Source organism: Mauremys mutica, chromosome 19 (assembly GCF_020497125.1).
Source record: "Mauremys mutica isolate MM-2020 ecotype Southern chromosome 19, ASM2049712v1, whole genome shotgun sequence".
Classification (NCBI taxonomy): Eukaryota; Metazoa; Chordata; order Testudines; family Geoemydidae; genus Mauremys; species Mauremys mutica.
In genome coordinates, this window is record NC_059090.1 from 3,753,301 (window position 1) to 3,767,956 (window position 14,656).

General features: G+C 53.7%; 1 protein-coding gene across 4 annotated transcripts in view; it reads left to right on the forward strand.

Annotated features, from left to right (window-relative positions):
* LOC123353269 (septin-4-like) overlaps positions 1–14,656 on the forward strand; it is a 97,381-nt gene that overhangs the window by 29,716 nt on the left and 53,009 nt on the right. The gene's annotated exons all lie outside the window — the stretch shown is intronic.

Consider the following 14,656-nt stretch of genomic DNA (forward strand, 5'->3'; position numbering starts at 1 on the left):
CCCTTAAAGGAGAAGTACAGATCAAAGCTATAGTTCAAACTATAACCATTCCCCGGGGTGCGTACCTAACATTCGGAGCAGCGCCACCTTCCATCCAGGCACACGAGGGACCAGAAAAGGGGAGGGAGTGCACAGAAAGTGGTGACAGCCTTCTGGAAGTGCCCTGCCTTTATTAATGTATTGCCCGAGGCATGGAAGGCCCTGGAGTGTCCAACACGTAGCATGGCATAGGCATTGGGGCAGCTGTAAGGATCTATACAGCTGATAAAGCGCTTGACTAGCTTCAGGCAGAGGAATATGAGCTGGGGACAGCCTCAGGGTAAATCCCAGTATAGGATCTGCTCTGCAGTTATCAATGTGTGGAAACATTGTCCTTCTGGGTCATGTGACTCGTGCTCATTAACATTCTGGTTGTGACTCAAAGTCACCCAAGCCGGGAACCTGACAGCAAAAGGTGACCCTGCTTCCTTCAGCCATGACCATGTGCACCAGCTGGCATTGGGCACCAGTGGAGGTTGAGTTCTGTCAGTTTGTGTCCCCCATTCTGTCATTGGGAAGTTGTTTACCCGTTTCTTGGAGGGAGGAAGGTCTGTTCTGGGAGGTGGGCTCCAAGTGAGGTTTGTTTCCTGGAGAGTTTAACTGCTGCCCCTTCAGCCGCTGAGACCAAAGTGACACTGGGCTGGGTAGGAGGCAGCTGATTTGCCAGGCCAGGAGAGGGCACCTCCAGCCCAGGACAAGGCATAGGGCCAGGGACCAATGCAACTTATGCAAGAGTATATATGCGCCAGGGTAGAGTGCGTTAGTGTGCGGCTGCAATTAGAAAAGTCAGTACAGAACAGGTCCCATAGGACCGGTGTTTACTCTCAAAGACTTTCAGAGCAAATCGATGCAATTTGCAAATCGAAAGTTGGTGTTGCAAAGCGTCCGCACCGGGCGCTCAGCCTGGGATCTGAGCTGGTGGTTTCTGCCATGCACACTGGTACCAGGCAAAAGGTTCTGCCGCTGGAACTTGTCTGACTGTTGAGAGAGGCAGAATTGCATCCAGCTTGTGCTTTCATAGTTCTGTGGTAAAGGTAAAATGAACAGAGCTGGCTTTCCGCCTCATGCAGATGTGTACGGCTAGAAGGGATTACTGTGCTTTACTGCAAATGCATTTTAAACATAGAAATCCAGCTCAAATGAGGCCTGTCTGAGAGCAGCATCATGTTTCCTGGTAAAACGTTAAGGTGGAGACTAAGGAAACTTGCAGAACAACTAGGCAAAGCTGTAAAATTCTAATAAACTTTTGATGGATATCACAATTTGGAAGGCTGTGGCAGGCAGGTGGGTGGATCAAGGAAGGCAGTCGGAGAGGTTAAGGGGACTTCAGAAAAGTGGCCTTCCACTGGCCTTCACCACATGGAGTGTCGGGTGAAATACCAGCCCTGGCGTTACTTCCTATAGGCAGAGGTGATAGACAGAAGAATAGGTAGCTCGCAGAATTACACAGCACTCAACAGGTCTTAGTGGCATCATTGCTAATAACCATGTACTGTATATAGATTCTTTGATTCCCTTCCAAAGCCAGAAGGGACCACTGTGATCATATAGCCTGACCTCCTACATAGCACAGACCAGAGAGCTGCCCTGAAATGCAGCATTCACTTTGCAGAACCTGGAGTCCCTGCCCCAAAGGGATTATAGCCCAGGGGCTCTGTGGAAGAACTATCTGACATACCCTTTAGAAATATGCAATGTAGCATTAGATAACTGCGTGGCTGCCAGGCAGACAGCACTGTAGACGTCTCTACAATGGATCAAAGGTACAGTGCAGGATTTAGGGGCCAGGGAGCCATGTTTAAGTACCAGGACAAATAGTGAAGTCACTAAAGAGGATAAAAAGCTGCTAGAGGAATGTGTTGTAATCGGCTTGGCTTCTCTAAGACTGTGCTGTACAGGTTAGAAACCCGTAGAAAGACTTAAAATCAAATTGGTGAATCTAATTTATAAAATTGTGAGCAAGTTTCTCCTAAGGGTCTACTGGAGGGCAAGTGTGCTCTGAAAAGGGTCTGTGTAAAAAGATGCTTCTGATGTGAATTCAAAACTGTATTTCCTTGCTTAGCCCTGCCCAGCCGGCCCAGTGATGGGAGTAGGAGCTGGATTCTAGCTAGCTGCTGTCAGGGGTGTGCGTGATGGCAGGTTGTATTAAAAAGGAATAGAGGTTAATGTAGAAAAGATTAGAATGCCATCTGAATTGAGGGTACATCGTTGTGGGGATAGAGTCATCTTATCTCAGAAAAGATGTGGATGAAATTGAAGACCTGGAGACGAACAATGAACATGGCTGAGTGTGGGTGTTAGGTCAGGGGCTATCAGGCAAGGAGATTAGCAAGCCGAGGGGAACAGGAAGAGTAAGAGAAATGGGTTAAGTGTGAAATACAATGATTCATACGTTCTAAGACCAGAAGGGACCATTGTGATCATCTAGTCTGACCCCTGCATAGCACAGGACAGAGACCTGCCCTGAATTAATTCCTAGTTGAACTAGAGCAGAGCTTTCAGAAAACCAGCCAGTCTTGATTTAAAACTGGCCAGTGATGGAGAATCCACCACGACCCCTAGTAAGTTGTTCCAATGGGTAATTACTCTCAACCATTAAAAATGTACATCTCATTTCCAGTCTGAATTTGTCTAGCTCCAATTTTCAGCCACTGGATCCTGTTAGACCTCTCTCTGCTAGGTTGAGGAGCCCTCTAGCATCACATTTCTGTTCCCCGTGGATGTACTTACAGACTGCGATCAAGTCACCCCCTAATCTTCCCTTTATTAAGCTAGACACAGATTCCAGCAGCAGTCGCACCAGTGCCAAATACAGAGGTAACATGACCTCCCTGCTCCTACTCGAGATTCCCCTGTTTATGCATCCCAGGATCACATTAGCCCTTGTGGCCACAGTGTCTCACTGGGGCTGCTGGCTGGCATAGTGGAGGCCAGGCAATTGCTTCTATGTGTCCCATCACATAGTGCAGGGGCCAACCTGAGCCCGAGAAGGAACCAAAGAGCCACAGTAATACATCAGCAGCCCCACATCAGCTCCCCATCCCGGCTCCCAGTGCCTCCTGCCCACAGGCAGCCCCGCCAATCAACGCTTCCCCCTCCCTCCCCACACCTCCCGATCAGCTGTTCCATAGAGTGCAGGAGGTTCTGGGGGGGAGGGGGAGGAGCGAGGGCATGGCAGGCTCAGGGGGGGGGCAGGAAGGGGTGGAGTAGGGGCAGGGCCTGTGGCAGAGCCAGGGGTTGAGCAATGAGCACCCCCCCGGCACATTGGAAAGTTGGCGCCTGTAGCTCCAGCCTATACAAGGAGCCGCATATTAACTTCTGAAGAGCTGCATGTGGTTCCGGAGCCCCAGGCTGGCCACCCTGACATAGTGTGAGATAAAGGGAGCCCTTAAGATTAAAAGGCGATGGAAGGAAGTGTTTTCAAGGTGGCATGTAGCTAACTGGTGAAACGCTGCGGCAGGACGCTGTTGAGGCAAGTCACTAGTGAGGTCTAGTAAAGGCTCAGCTGTCACGTGGAGAAGAAAAGCATCTGCAGTGACCCTAACTATGATAAAATGCTCAGGGCATTACTGGGGGCAGGAAGTAATATCCTCCCGTGCTCTAGTACTGCACATGGCAGGGAGCTGGACTATCCAGTGAAGCGTTCAGTATTGATCCCTGTCAGGCAAGATACTGGACTAAGGGAGTCTCTCTGTCCTTGTATGCCTGTGTCCCTCCAGGTGTGCCCAGGTCAGGGAGACAACGTCTGGTGTTTCAAACAGGCTTAGCTGGCCATTGCAAAAGGACCCCACCATGGCAGAGACCGAGAGATGGGAAATGATTGAATCGTGGGGCCGGGAGCCCCTGTACTCCCAGGAGGCCAGGGCAGCGAGACGCTCTCCCTGCTCATGTTGCTCTGGAACAAATAGCTGTCTTGAGTCATGACGCAGAGCTGTTGTAGTTCCAGCCAGCAGTGGCTGTCATGCTGCTGGATTCACATCTGGATAGCACGTGTGCTAGGGACACCCTGTCATTCAAACCTCATGCGGAGCGAGATGGGAGGCAGAATGAGAATCCCAAGCTGCTGGGGCTGTAATAACAGTAATTAGTGAGCGTGCGCTTTTGTTTATGAGCCAGCCCCACCCATGCTCTTTGCTAACAAAATAGAGACAAAATCCAGCTTACCCCAGGGGATGAAATTTACTGGGATATCTGAGCCTCCAGACCCAGGCCATGGAGGGCAAAGAACTCCAGCTCTCCTCGTCAGCTGCCAGGCTGATCCTGAGACGACTGCCAGCTTCTGAACAGGATATGAAACTAAGGCTCTGCCCACTGATGGGCACAAGAGACCCCATGGCACACTTCCCAACAGGAGGGGTGTTTCCCTTGCGGTCATGAAAATGCCAACCTGGAGGGTTACATACTACCCACCAAAATACCCCCTGCCATTCCCTTTGGCCTTACTCTTCACTGTCTACTCTGGCCTGTGGATAGTGGTTAAACTGCTGCTGCTGCATTCCACTGCTGTACATGAGCTGTATAGAGCTTGTGTATCAGTTTGCTACATTTGTGTGTGTGGGTAAATTGCTTTGGGATGAAAAGAGCTGGGTCCCTTGATGGTGCTGTTGTTATTAGTGACCGTTTGGAGACATACCCGTCTGAAAGAGCCCCAGCTGGACTGGCCAGCAGGGGTAGCTGTCTCCAATCTGCTCTGCCTCTCCACCCCGTGCGAGCAAGGAAGCCCACACAGCGAGAGGCAGGAACTCCTCGGCATTAGCCAGGGCTGCCCTGCCATTAGGACACAGCCCTGGTGGTAAGAGACCCTGGAGGCAGCGGGTCAGCAGAAGCAGGTAGGCTCTGGCGTTAGCTGCTTTCTCTGGGCACAGTGCGACTGTCATATCTGAGTGACAATGGGCTTTCTTTCCACCTGCTGTGTGTGTTCTCGTTGGTGCTGAGTGGCTGCAGATGAGCGCCCCTTGGCGAGCCTGAGGAGTTCTCTGGTGGCTGCCCATGTGCTGGTTAAAGGTCTGGCTCTGCAGGGACGGGCATACATTTCAGGGTGGCTCTTGCTCCCAGTCTCCTGCTGGCAAGGCCGGCTGGGCAGAGACATTCCAGCTGCTTGCTCTGCTGCAGGCCTGAACCCTCGCAGGGGAGATCCGAGGGCTGGGGATGGGGGGGTTAATATGCTCTGGGAATGGAGCGAGCTCAGGAGCTGGGACTGCAGGCGCGTCTGGTATCACTACAAACAGCTGCTGCAGGCTGCCTGGGACCATGGCCCTGCCCGCCCCCACCCCCACCCCTTGCTGTGCTGATGGGGCTCATAAAGGCAGCATGGTCTTGAGGTCAGAGCAACGGACTGGGAGTCAGGACACTGTGCTCCTCCTAGACCCGGCTCTGCCACTGATTCCCTGGAGACCTTGAGCAAGTCACTGCCCCACTCTGTGCCTCAGTTTCTTGATTTGTGAAATGAGGATAGTGATCCTGCCCCACGTAGGGGAGGGGGCTTAGCAGGTGAATATTTGTAAGGTATTGTCAACGCCCTGTGTGGAGGGATTGTGGAAGTGCTCAGCGTTGTGATTTGATTGGAGTGGTTTGAGCATTGGCCTGCTAAACCCAGGGTTGTGAGTTCAATCCTTGAGGGGGCCTCTTAGGGATCTGGGGCAAAAATCTGTCTGGGGATTGGCCCTGCTTTGAGCAGGGGGTGGGACTAGATGACCTGCTGAGGTCCCTTCCAATCCTGATATTCTGTGATTGCTTTTCCTGTGTAAGAGGGAGTAAATTGCTTTTCCTGTGTAAGAGGGAGTAAATTGCTTTTCCTGTGTAAGAGGGAGTGCTCCACTCCCCACCCTGCCACCCCAAACCAGGGGGAGACGTCCACCCAGCTTTCCTCAGGTGTCCTGTCTGCCCTGCATGGACATTGAAGATGCCATCGCCCAGTGTTGTGCTTTGTTCTGTCCACCCTCCATCCCAGAAGTGGCTGCATTTCAGTGGTGCTGGATGTATAATTAGTAGAGAGGCCTGCCTTTGCATGCGGGTAGGGACCATACGCATGTGTTTCTGAGTGTGTGTCAGCTCTGGGAGGGCATGGGGCTGTGTGAACATAAGGCTATTTCGGAGAAGGAAAAAGCTGTTGCGCCAGGTCTCTCCATCCTTTCCAGAAACAGAGTCCATCTAACTCCCCTAGACTCTGCTTCAGTCATTTTCCCAAGTAATTTGCTGCACATGGCTATGGGGCCACATTCGTCCCAGCTGTCATGCCAGTGGAGTGTGACTGATCTCTCCCTAGGGATGAGTTCTTTGCCTGAAGGGGTTTGTATGTCCCCTGGTTTCCTCACTAGAGTGAACCATTTCCCTCCATCCCCTGCTGTCACCTCAAAGTCCCCTCTTCTTTCCCGACTGGAGCCCCCATAACTCAGACACTCTGGGAAAAGCACACTAGGTAAAGTCCTCATGAAGACAAGACACAGAGCTGAGTTATCTGCATCTCTGCTGCCCCTGGAGTCTATCATGTCGTCTGGTGGGAAGCACCTGGCTCTGCACGCAGGTGCGCTGCCTCCGTTCACACTGGGCAATGCCACTGGTTCTCATTGCTCCTTCTGGGCCCTGAATGTTATAAGAACATAAGAACGGCCCTACTGGGTCAGACCACAGGTCCATCTAGCCCAGTGTCCTGTCTTCCAGCAGTGGCCAATGCCAGGTGCCCCAGAGGGAATGAACAGAACAGGGCAATTATCCAGTGATCCATCCCCTGTCACCATTCCCAGCTTCTGGCAGAGGTAGGGACATCATCCCCACCATGTCCCCCAAATCCCCTCTGCAGAACCAGGCTCAGCCCTTTGCCTTTGTATGGTGCCCATGGGTCTTACAGCCAGGCTCTCTCTGGCAGCAAGCAAATGGTTATAGAACCTCCTGGCAGGCCTCAAACCCTACTCTCTGAGAAGGTCTCCTGGGGCCCTCCGGCCCACAGTCCCCGTTGAGTCCCAAGGGCTCCCCACTGTGTTATCTGCCAGCTCACCAGCCGGATCCTTTGGAGCTTGGTTGCATTTTCATCACTATTTTCTGTCTCCAGTTTGAGAGTCCTGTAAAACCAGCCTGATTCTCCTCTCTCCCACTGCTGTCAATCAGAGCTAGCTCAGCCCAAGCCTATGGCTGCCAGAAAACCGCCATAACTGGTCCCTTGGGATTCCCCAGGGGCGTACAATGGAAGGGGGCTCCTATGCCGCCACCTCCCTTCCACCGGCATAAGGGGTGTAGTAGCCACTGATTGGGGAGGGGAGGCTCATTTATCTGTGTGCCTCTTGAGTGAGCTGTGCTCAGCTTTGCAGAGCTGCTGACTCTACCAGCTGCAGTTGCCGTTGGTGTGAGCCGGGAGCACTCAATATCCCTCAGCGCGCTCTGGCGGGACAGGTCCCGAGTGCGAATCCCAGCTCTGTCACTAGCAGCAAAGAATCCTGTGGCACCTTATAGACTAACAGACATTTTGCAGCATGAGCTTTCGTGGGTGAATACCCACTTCTTCGGATGCAAGTAGTGGAAATTTCCAGGGGCAGGTATATATATAAGCAAGCAAGAAGCAAGCTAGAGATAACGAGGTTAGATCAATCAGGGAGGATGAGGCCCTGTTCCAGCAGCTGAGGTGTGAAAACCAAGGGAGGAGAAACTGGTTCTGTAATTGGCAAGCCATTCACAGTCTTTGTTTAGTCCTGAGCTGATGGTGTTAAATTTGCAGATGAACTGAAGCTCAGCAGTTTCTCTTTGAAGTCTGGTCCTAAAGTTTTTTTGCTGCGGATGGCCACCTTAAGCTCTGCTATTGTGTGGCCAGGGAGGTTGAAGTGTTCTCCTACAGGTTTTTGTATATTGCCATTCCTAATGTCTGATTTGTGTCCATTTATCCTTTTCCTTAGAGACTGTCCAGTTTGGCCGATGTACATAGCAGAGGGGCATTGCTGGCATATGATGGCATATATTACATTGGTGGACGTGCAGGTGAATGAACCGGTGATGGTGTGGCTGATCTGGTTAGGTCCTGTGATGGTGTCGCTGGTGTAGATATGTGGGCAGAGTTGGCACCGAGGTTTGTTGCATGGGTTGGTTCCTGAGCTAGAGTTACTATGGTGCGGTGTGCAGTTACTGGTGAGAATATGCTTCAGGTTGGCAGGTTGTCTGTGGGCGAGGACTGGCCTGCCACCCAAGGCCTGTGAAAGTGTGGGATCATTGTCCAGGATGGGTTGTAGATCCCTGATGATGCGTTGTAGGGGTTTGAGCTGGGGACTGTATGTGATGGCCAGTGGAGTCCTGTTGGTTTCTTTCTTGGGTTTGTCTTGCAGTAGGAGGCTTCTGGGTACACATCTGGCTCTGTTGATCTGTTTCCTTATTTCCTCGTGTGGGTACTGTAGTCTTGAGAATGCTTGGTGGAGATTTTCTAGGTGTTGGTCTCTGTCTGCGGAGTTAGAGCAGATACGGTTGTACCTCAGTGCTTGGCTGTAGACAATGGATCTTGTGGTGTGCCCGGGATGGAAGCTGGGGGCATGAAGGTAGGCATAGCGGTCGGTAGGTTTTCGGTATAGGGTGGTGTTAATGTGACCACCACTTATTTGCACGGTGGTGTCTAGGAAGTGGACCTCCCGTGTAGATAGGTTCAGGCTGAGGTTGATGGAGGGGTGGAAGCTGTTGAAATCATGGTGGAATTTTTCCAGAGTCTCCTTCCCATGGGTCCAGATGATGAAGATGTCATCAATGTAGCGTAGGTAGAGAAGGGGCGTGAGTGGACAGGAGCTGAGGAAGCATTGTTCCAGGTTGGCCATAAAAATATTGGCATATTGTGGGGCCATGCGGGTGCCCATAGCGGTGCCACTGATCTGGAGATATATATTGTCATTAAATTTGAAATAGTTGTGTGTGAGGATAAAGGCACAGAGCTCAGCAACCAGTTGTGCTGTGGCATCATCAGGGATACTGTTCCTGACAGCTTGTATTCCATCAGTGTGTGGGATGTTTGTGTAGAGAGCCTCTACATCCATGGTGGCTAGGATGGTGTTTTCTGGAAGGTCACCAATGTATTGTACCGGTAGTTTCCTCAGGAAATCAGTGGTGTCACGGAGATAGCTGGGAGTGCTGGTAACATAGGGTCTGAGTAGAGACCTGTCGCTGGTTCCCTGCGTGGGCTGCTCCCTTTGTCTCTTCCCCGGCTGTGAGTTGGGGTGACACTGGACTCTCCTCTCCCAGCGTCACCATTGCCGTGACGCACTCGATACTCCGGTGCTGAGCGAGCGCCCGTGGGAGAGCCCACAAGGAAACAGGTATTTCATTGTTCAGGGCAGGCTCTAGGCTGGGTGCTGGTACGGCCGGGGCCACGCACTGAATGACGAGGGTAAAGAATCGCAAGCTGCTCGTTCTCTGCGCACCGTCCGTCCTGGCATGGAGGGAGGCCGGATCCTAGGGGAAGACTCAAGCGTGGGCATGCGACGAAGGCTGTCTCAGAGCGCAGACACATGAGGCGGCTGAATTAGGGTCACCCGGGAAACCGTAATTCTGGCGTTTCCTGACTTCCCTGTGCATGACGCCACTCCCTGAATAATGATCTGTGAAGGCAGGGGGTTTGTGTGCCAGCCTGGGGGCAGCTCCCAGCAGCAGGGCCCGGGAGCCCCTCAGCCAGCGCTTCCAGCAGGGGGGCTCCTGCTCCCCAGCCAGTTTTCTGCTTTGCCTCCTGGGCTTTGACTCTTCAGCCATTAACCTTTGTGCAGCCTGGGTAAAAGCTCTGCATGTTCCAGCCCAGGCCTCCATTGTCTCTGCCAGATTGTTCTCTCCCAGCACCCTTGGGTTAGCTCAGCGCCATCCCCTGCCACTTCTCCAGCCTTCCCGCAGGGCTGCCCCCCACGGCCGCCAGCTGCCACCAAGTGACAGCGAAGGAGCCCAAAGCCCCCTTTCCTGGGCTGGGGCTGGGGCTGCCTGTCCTGGTCTCTCCATCTTGAACTGGGGATAAGGATATCTTCTTGTCCCTGTCCCTGGTTCTGTTCAGACCCTGCCCCGGGGGGGGGCTCCCTGGAATGGCTGGGAGGCCCTGGACGTGCGTTACTGTATGGCAAGTTGCTCCTGTCTTCCTGCCCGTGATCCAGGCAGCGTGTGGCTGAGCCATAGTGGCCGCACTGGGAGCCACAGGCCAGCTGCCCTCCCCGTGCACCAGCGACTGCCATGGCAGAGCCGTGTGCAGGCATCTCCAGCACACGCCATGTGAGCGCCCCTCTGGAGTGGCAGCTCCCTGAGCTCTATTCCGTAGCCCTAGGGCTCAGCATCCCTGGGAGGGCGGAGCTCTGCCAGGGCCATCCCCGGTCCCTCTTAATGAGCCCCGGCAGCACCGCGTCCCCATTCGCATCCTCTTTCGCCCTTGGACATCCCCAGGGTCAGACATGGCCTCCGGCACCCAGCCGAGGAGCGAGCTGCAGGTAGAGTATCCAGCCACGTCCTCCGGGGGGTGGGGGTGTCGTGTGCATGGCTCAGGCTGCCCTAAACGCTGTCCTCTGTGCAGGGCGTTCGCCATGCTGTGCGCAGAGACACTTCTCCCTGCATTCTCTCCCCACTCCCACCTTGAGGGGCTTGGTCCTGTTCCTCTCCCATGCTGCACCCTCCCCCCGCTCAGGAAGGGTCTGCCCCCTCGGCACAGCCTGCTGGGACCTGCCATGTCTGTCTGGGGGGGTTACTTTGTGGGCTCGTTCCCATGGCCAGCCGGAAACCCAGCCAGGGGAGCCCTAGCAGGGTTAGAGCTGCTGAGTGTGACCACTGAAGGTACGTCTGCTCTGCAGTAACCCCGGCACTGAGTCTCAGAGCCCGGTTAGCTGGCTCAGGCTTGGGCTGGGGGGCTCGCAATAGCCATTTGGGCTCGGGCTGGACCCTCCACTCCTGCCCCCCATGGGGTCTCAGAGCCCAGCTCCAGCCCAAGCCCAAACATCTACCCGCCACTTTTCCAGCTCTGCAGCCCAGCCTGTCTCAGCTGACCCAGACCAGCGGTGGCTGGGCCATGGGTCCTCTATTGCGGTGTAGACGTCCAGAGAGCCCAGCCCCGCTGGCAGCGCTAGCACCCAGATGGGCTATGGTGAGCTGCACCAGCCTGACACAGACTGGCCTGCTGTCCAGGGCTGCTCTCTCACCCTTCCAGGACATGAGCCGGCAGCGTGGCAGTGGGGGTTCCTGTCCTGAGCACCTGCTCGCCTGGCTGTGGGACAGACAGAGCAGCAGCGCTGGAGCATTGAGGCAGTGTGTGTGCGCTGCTGCGAAGCACTGTCCTCTTGCATGGTGACCTCTACAAGGGTGGAGAGGGAGCGAGGCCGGCGGCGGGGGTGGGGGAAATGCTGCAGTTCCACAAACATAATGAACAGCATTGATTTGTAATAGCAAACTCTACTCTAGATGGCGGATTGCTGGGGGAGGGGACCCACAGCCACCCCAATTCCAGCCTCTTGCAGCCCACTGTGGAGATGGCTCCTTGCTGCCTGTAGGAGGCAGGGGGGACAGGTGTTCAGGTGACTTAGCAGAGGAAATGGGAGCAGCAGGTTGGGTGTGAGGTGCTGAGAACCCTGCAGGGGAAGCTGGTGCAGGAGAGGCAGCTGAGCAAGGCAGGGGAGCCCGGGAAGCAGCATGACCTTGGTTTGGTGCAGCCCAGCCAGTTCATTGTTTGAGTCACATATTGCCTCCAGCTGCAGCTGCTGTCAGTCTCATTGTTTCTCATAGCGCAGGAGTCCAAAGGGCAGCTGGGAGCACTCCCTGGCCCTTAAAAACACCAGGCTGTGAAAGGACAGCTGCGGTGTGGAGGAGCTTGCTGGCGAGCCTGGGGCTACAGCCAGCATGACTGCATGCATCCAGGCTGGGATCCCATGTGGGACCTGGGGAAAACGGCCTACAAGGCTGCTGCACGTTTACTGGGCTTCCCATCCCAGTAAAGAGCAAGCGCAGGGAGGGCTGTGGGAAATGTTTGTGTCTCAGTTGGTTTGGGGTACACAGGACCCCCCCCAGGACAGGTGCAGCAGTTTGGGGCAAAGCCAGTTGGGCAGAATTCCTTGGGCAGAGACAGCTCATACCCACACTGGCTTTGCTGGGGCAAAAGCTACTCGGTCAGGTTTGGGGGTTGAGATCTCTGAACTCATCATGTGAGGGGTGGGGGAATGGTTCTGGCTCATACTTATCTGGCCAGAGCTGGGATCCAAAGCAGGGGAACTAAGCTGAGTATCTCTTCTAGATTGTGGGGTTCAGACCTGAGTCTTGCTTACAAGCTGCTCTACACCCGCTCTCAGCATGGCTGGCCCCTCTGTGCCTTGCCCTGGCTCATCCAGCCTGAGCTCTGCTAGCCCTGCCATGGGCTCTTGGCTGGTAAAATGATCTATCTGACATAGCAATAGGAAGTGACCCTCCAGGCTGGGAGGGGGAGACAGCCTACATGTCTCCACTGCCCAGCCCCCAGGTATTGTGGAGGCCGGGAGGGATTTCCAGTCTGGCCTGAGGCCCCCCTTCAGGTCTCACGTGGGCAGCAGAGAGGGTGGGGGTGGGGGGGCTCCTGCATGCTTTGGAGGGCTCTTGGGTGCTGCAGAGGTCTCTGTTGGTGGCCCTCCATGGAATCCCTCCTTGCTTGGGATGCCTTGTAAACAGCCTGTGGAGAGTGTGTCACTGGAGGCCAGAGGGACCCAGTTCCTGGGTCAGAAGCCATGAGCCTGCTGACCAGGGTCGGCTCTAGGTTTTTTGCCGCCCCAAGCAAAAAAAAATTTTGGCTGCCCCCCGTCCCAGCCCTGGGCTCCTCGCCACACCCCCCTGTTGCCCCAGCCCAGGGCTCTTTCCCCCCACTCACACCCCCTGCCACCCCAGCTCTGGGCTCCCCCCTTCCTCCCCTCTGCACCCTCCTTCCACCCCAGCCCTGGGTCACTGGTAACTCGCTCCCAGGGTGGGTCATTCAGCAGGAATTTTGAATGTGCACAGAACACAGACAGGATTGGTTCCCATATGGTTACAGAGCTGCAGTAAAGTGGAACAATTTTCAGCTTGTGTGATTGGAGGATAACTGGATGCATATTATAAGACTGGTTTCAGAGTAGCAGCCGTGTTAGTCTGTATCTGCAAAAAGAACAGGAGTCCTTGTGGCACCTTAAAGACTAACAAATTTATTTTAGCATAAGCTTTCGTGGGCTACAGCTCACTTCTTCGGATGCATAGAATGGAACACACAGACAGGAGATATTTATACATAAAGAGAACATGAAAAGGTGGAAGTAGCCATGTCAACTGGAAGAGTCCAATCAATTGAGATGAGCTGTCATCAGCAGGAGGAGAAAAAAAACCCCAAAAACCTTTGAAGTGATAATTGAGATGACCCCTACCTCACACCTTCTATGGGTCATCTCAATTATCACTTCAAAGGTTTTTTTTTCTCTTGCTGATGATAGCTCATCTCAATTGATTGGCCTCTTACAGTTGGTATGGCTACTTCCACCTTTTCATGTTCTCTGTATGTATAAATATCTCCTGTCTGTGTGTTCCATTCTATGCATCCGAAGAAGTGAGCTGTAGCCCATGAAAGCTTATGCTGAAATAAATCTGTTAGTCTCTAAGGTGCCACAAGTACTCCTGTTCTTATTATAAGACTGTCCTCTATAAATGAGGAAAAGTTGAGGTGCCTTTATTATTCTTTTGTTCCACTCTTTCTTTCTATGGGGAATTTGCCAATGCAGTATCACTGTCTTCCTTTTAAACAAACAAACAAACAAACAAAAGGCAATGGCTGTTGAAAATAGCAATTCCAGTCCTGATAACCACTGGGAAGCATTTCTTGCTCAATTTTATCCTACTTTTTCTACAGCAAGTTACAGTGGATCAGTATATTTGATTTGGGAGAAATGAAGTAACAGCTGCCCAAACTGAGCTTGAGCACTCCTGAATTTTCATAGAATCATAGATGATTAGGGTTGGAAGGGACCTCAGAAGGTCATCTAGTCCAACCCACTGCTCAAAGCAGGACTAATCCCCAGACAGATTTTTACCCCAGTTCCCTAAATGGCCCCCTCAAGTATTGAACTCACAGCCCTTGGTTTAGCAAGTTAATGCTCAAACCACTGAGCTATCCCTCCCCCCCCGAGGTGTTCAAATCTGGAAGGCAGGTGCTGGGGGTGGGGTGGGGGGTGGGGCTGTGGCTCCACAGGGGAGCCTGGCAGCATGTATGCAGCAGCGTGTCTGGTGCTGCACGGAGCCAGACACGCTGGTCTGAGTGGCACGGTAAGGGGGTTGGAGAAGGGGTAGGAGGTTCTGGGGGGGCAGTCAGGGGCAGGGAGAAGGGGGGTTAGATGGGTCAGGGGTTTGGGGGGGTAGTCGGGGACAGGCAGCGGTTGGATAGGCATGGGAGTCCCAGGGGTTTGTCAGGGAACAGGTAGGGGGTGAGGTGCTAGGGGGGCAGTTAGGGACAGTGGTCCCGGGAGGGAGTGATCAGGGGTTCCCAAACTGAGCAAAAACTGGACCGAACCCTTGGTCTGGCCGTGACGTTCACGGTCCGTAATGCAGCTCTGTCACATGCCGGTGAATGCGTGAACACGGGAGATACACACATGTACAGCCAGACACACGGAGCCACACGCTCCCCGCACATGCAGCCACACAATCCGATATG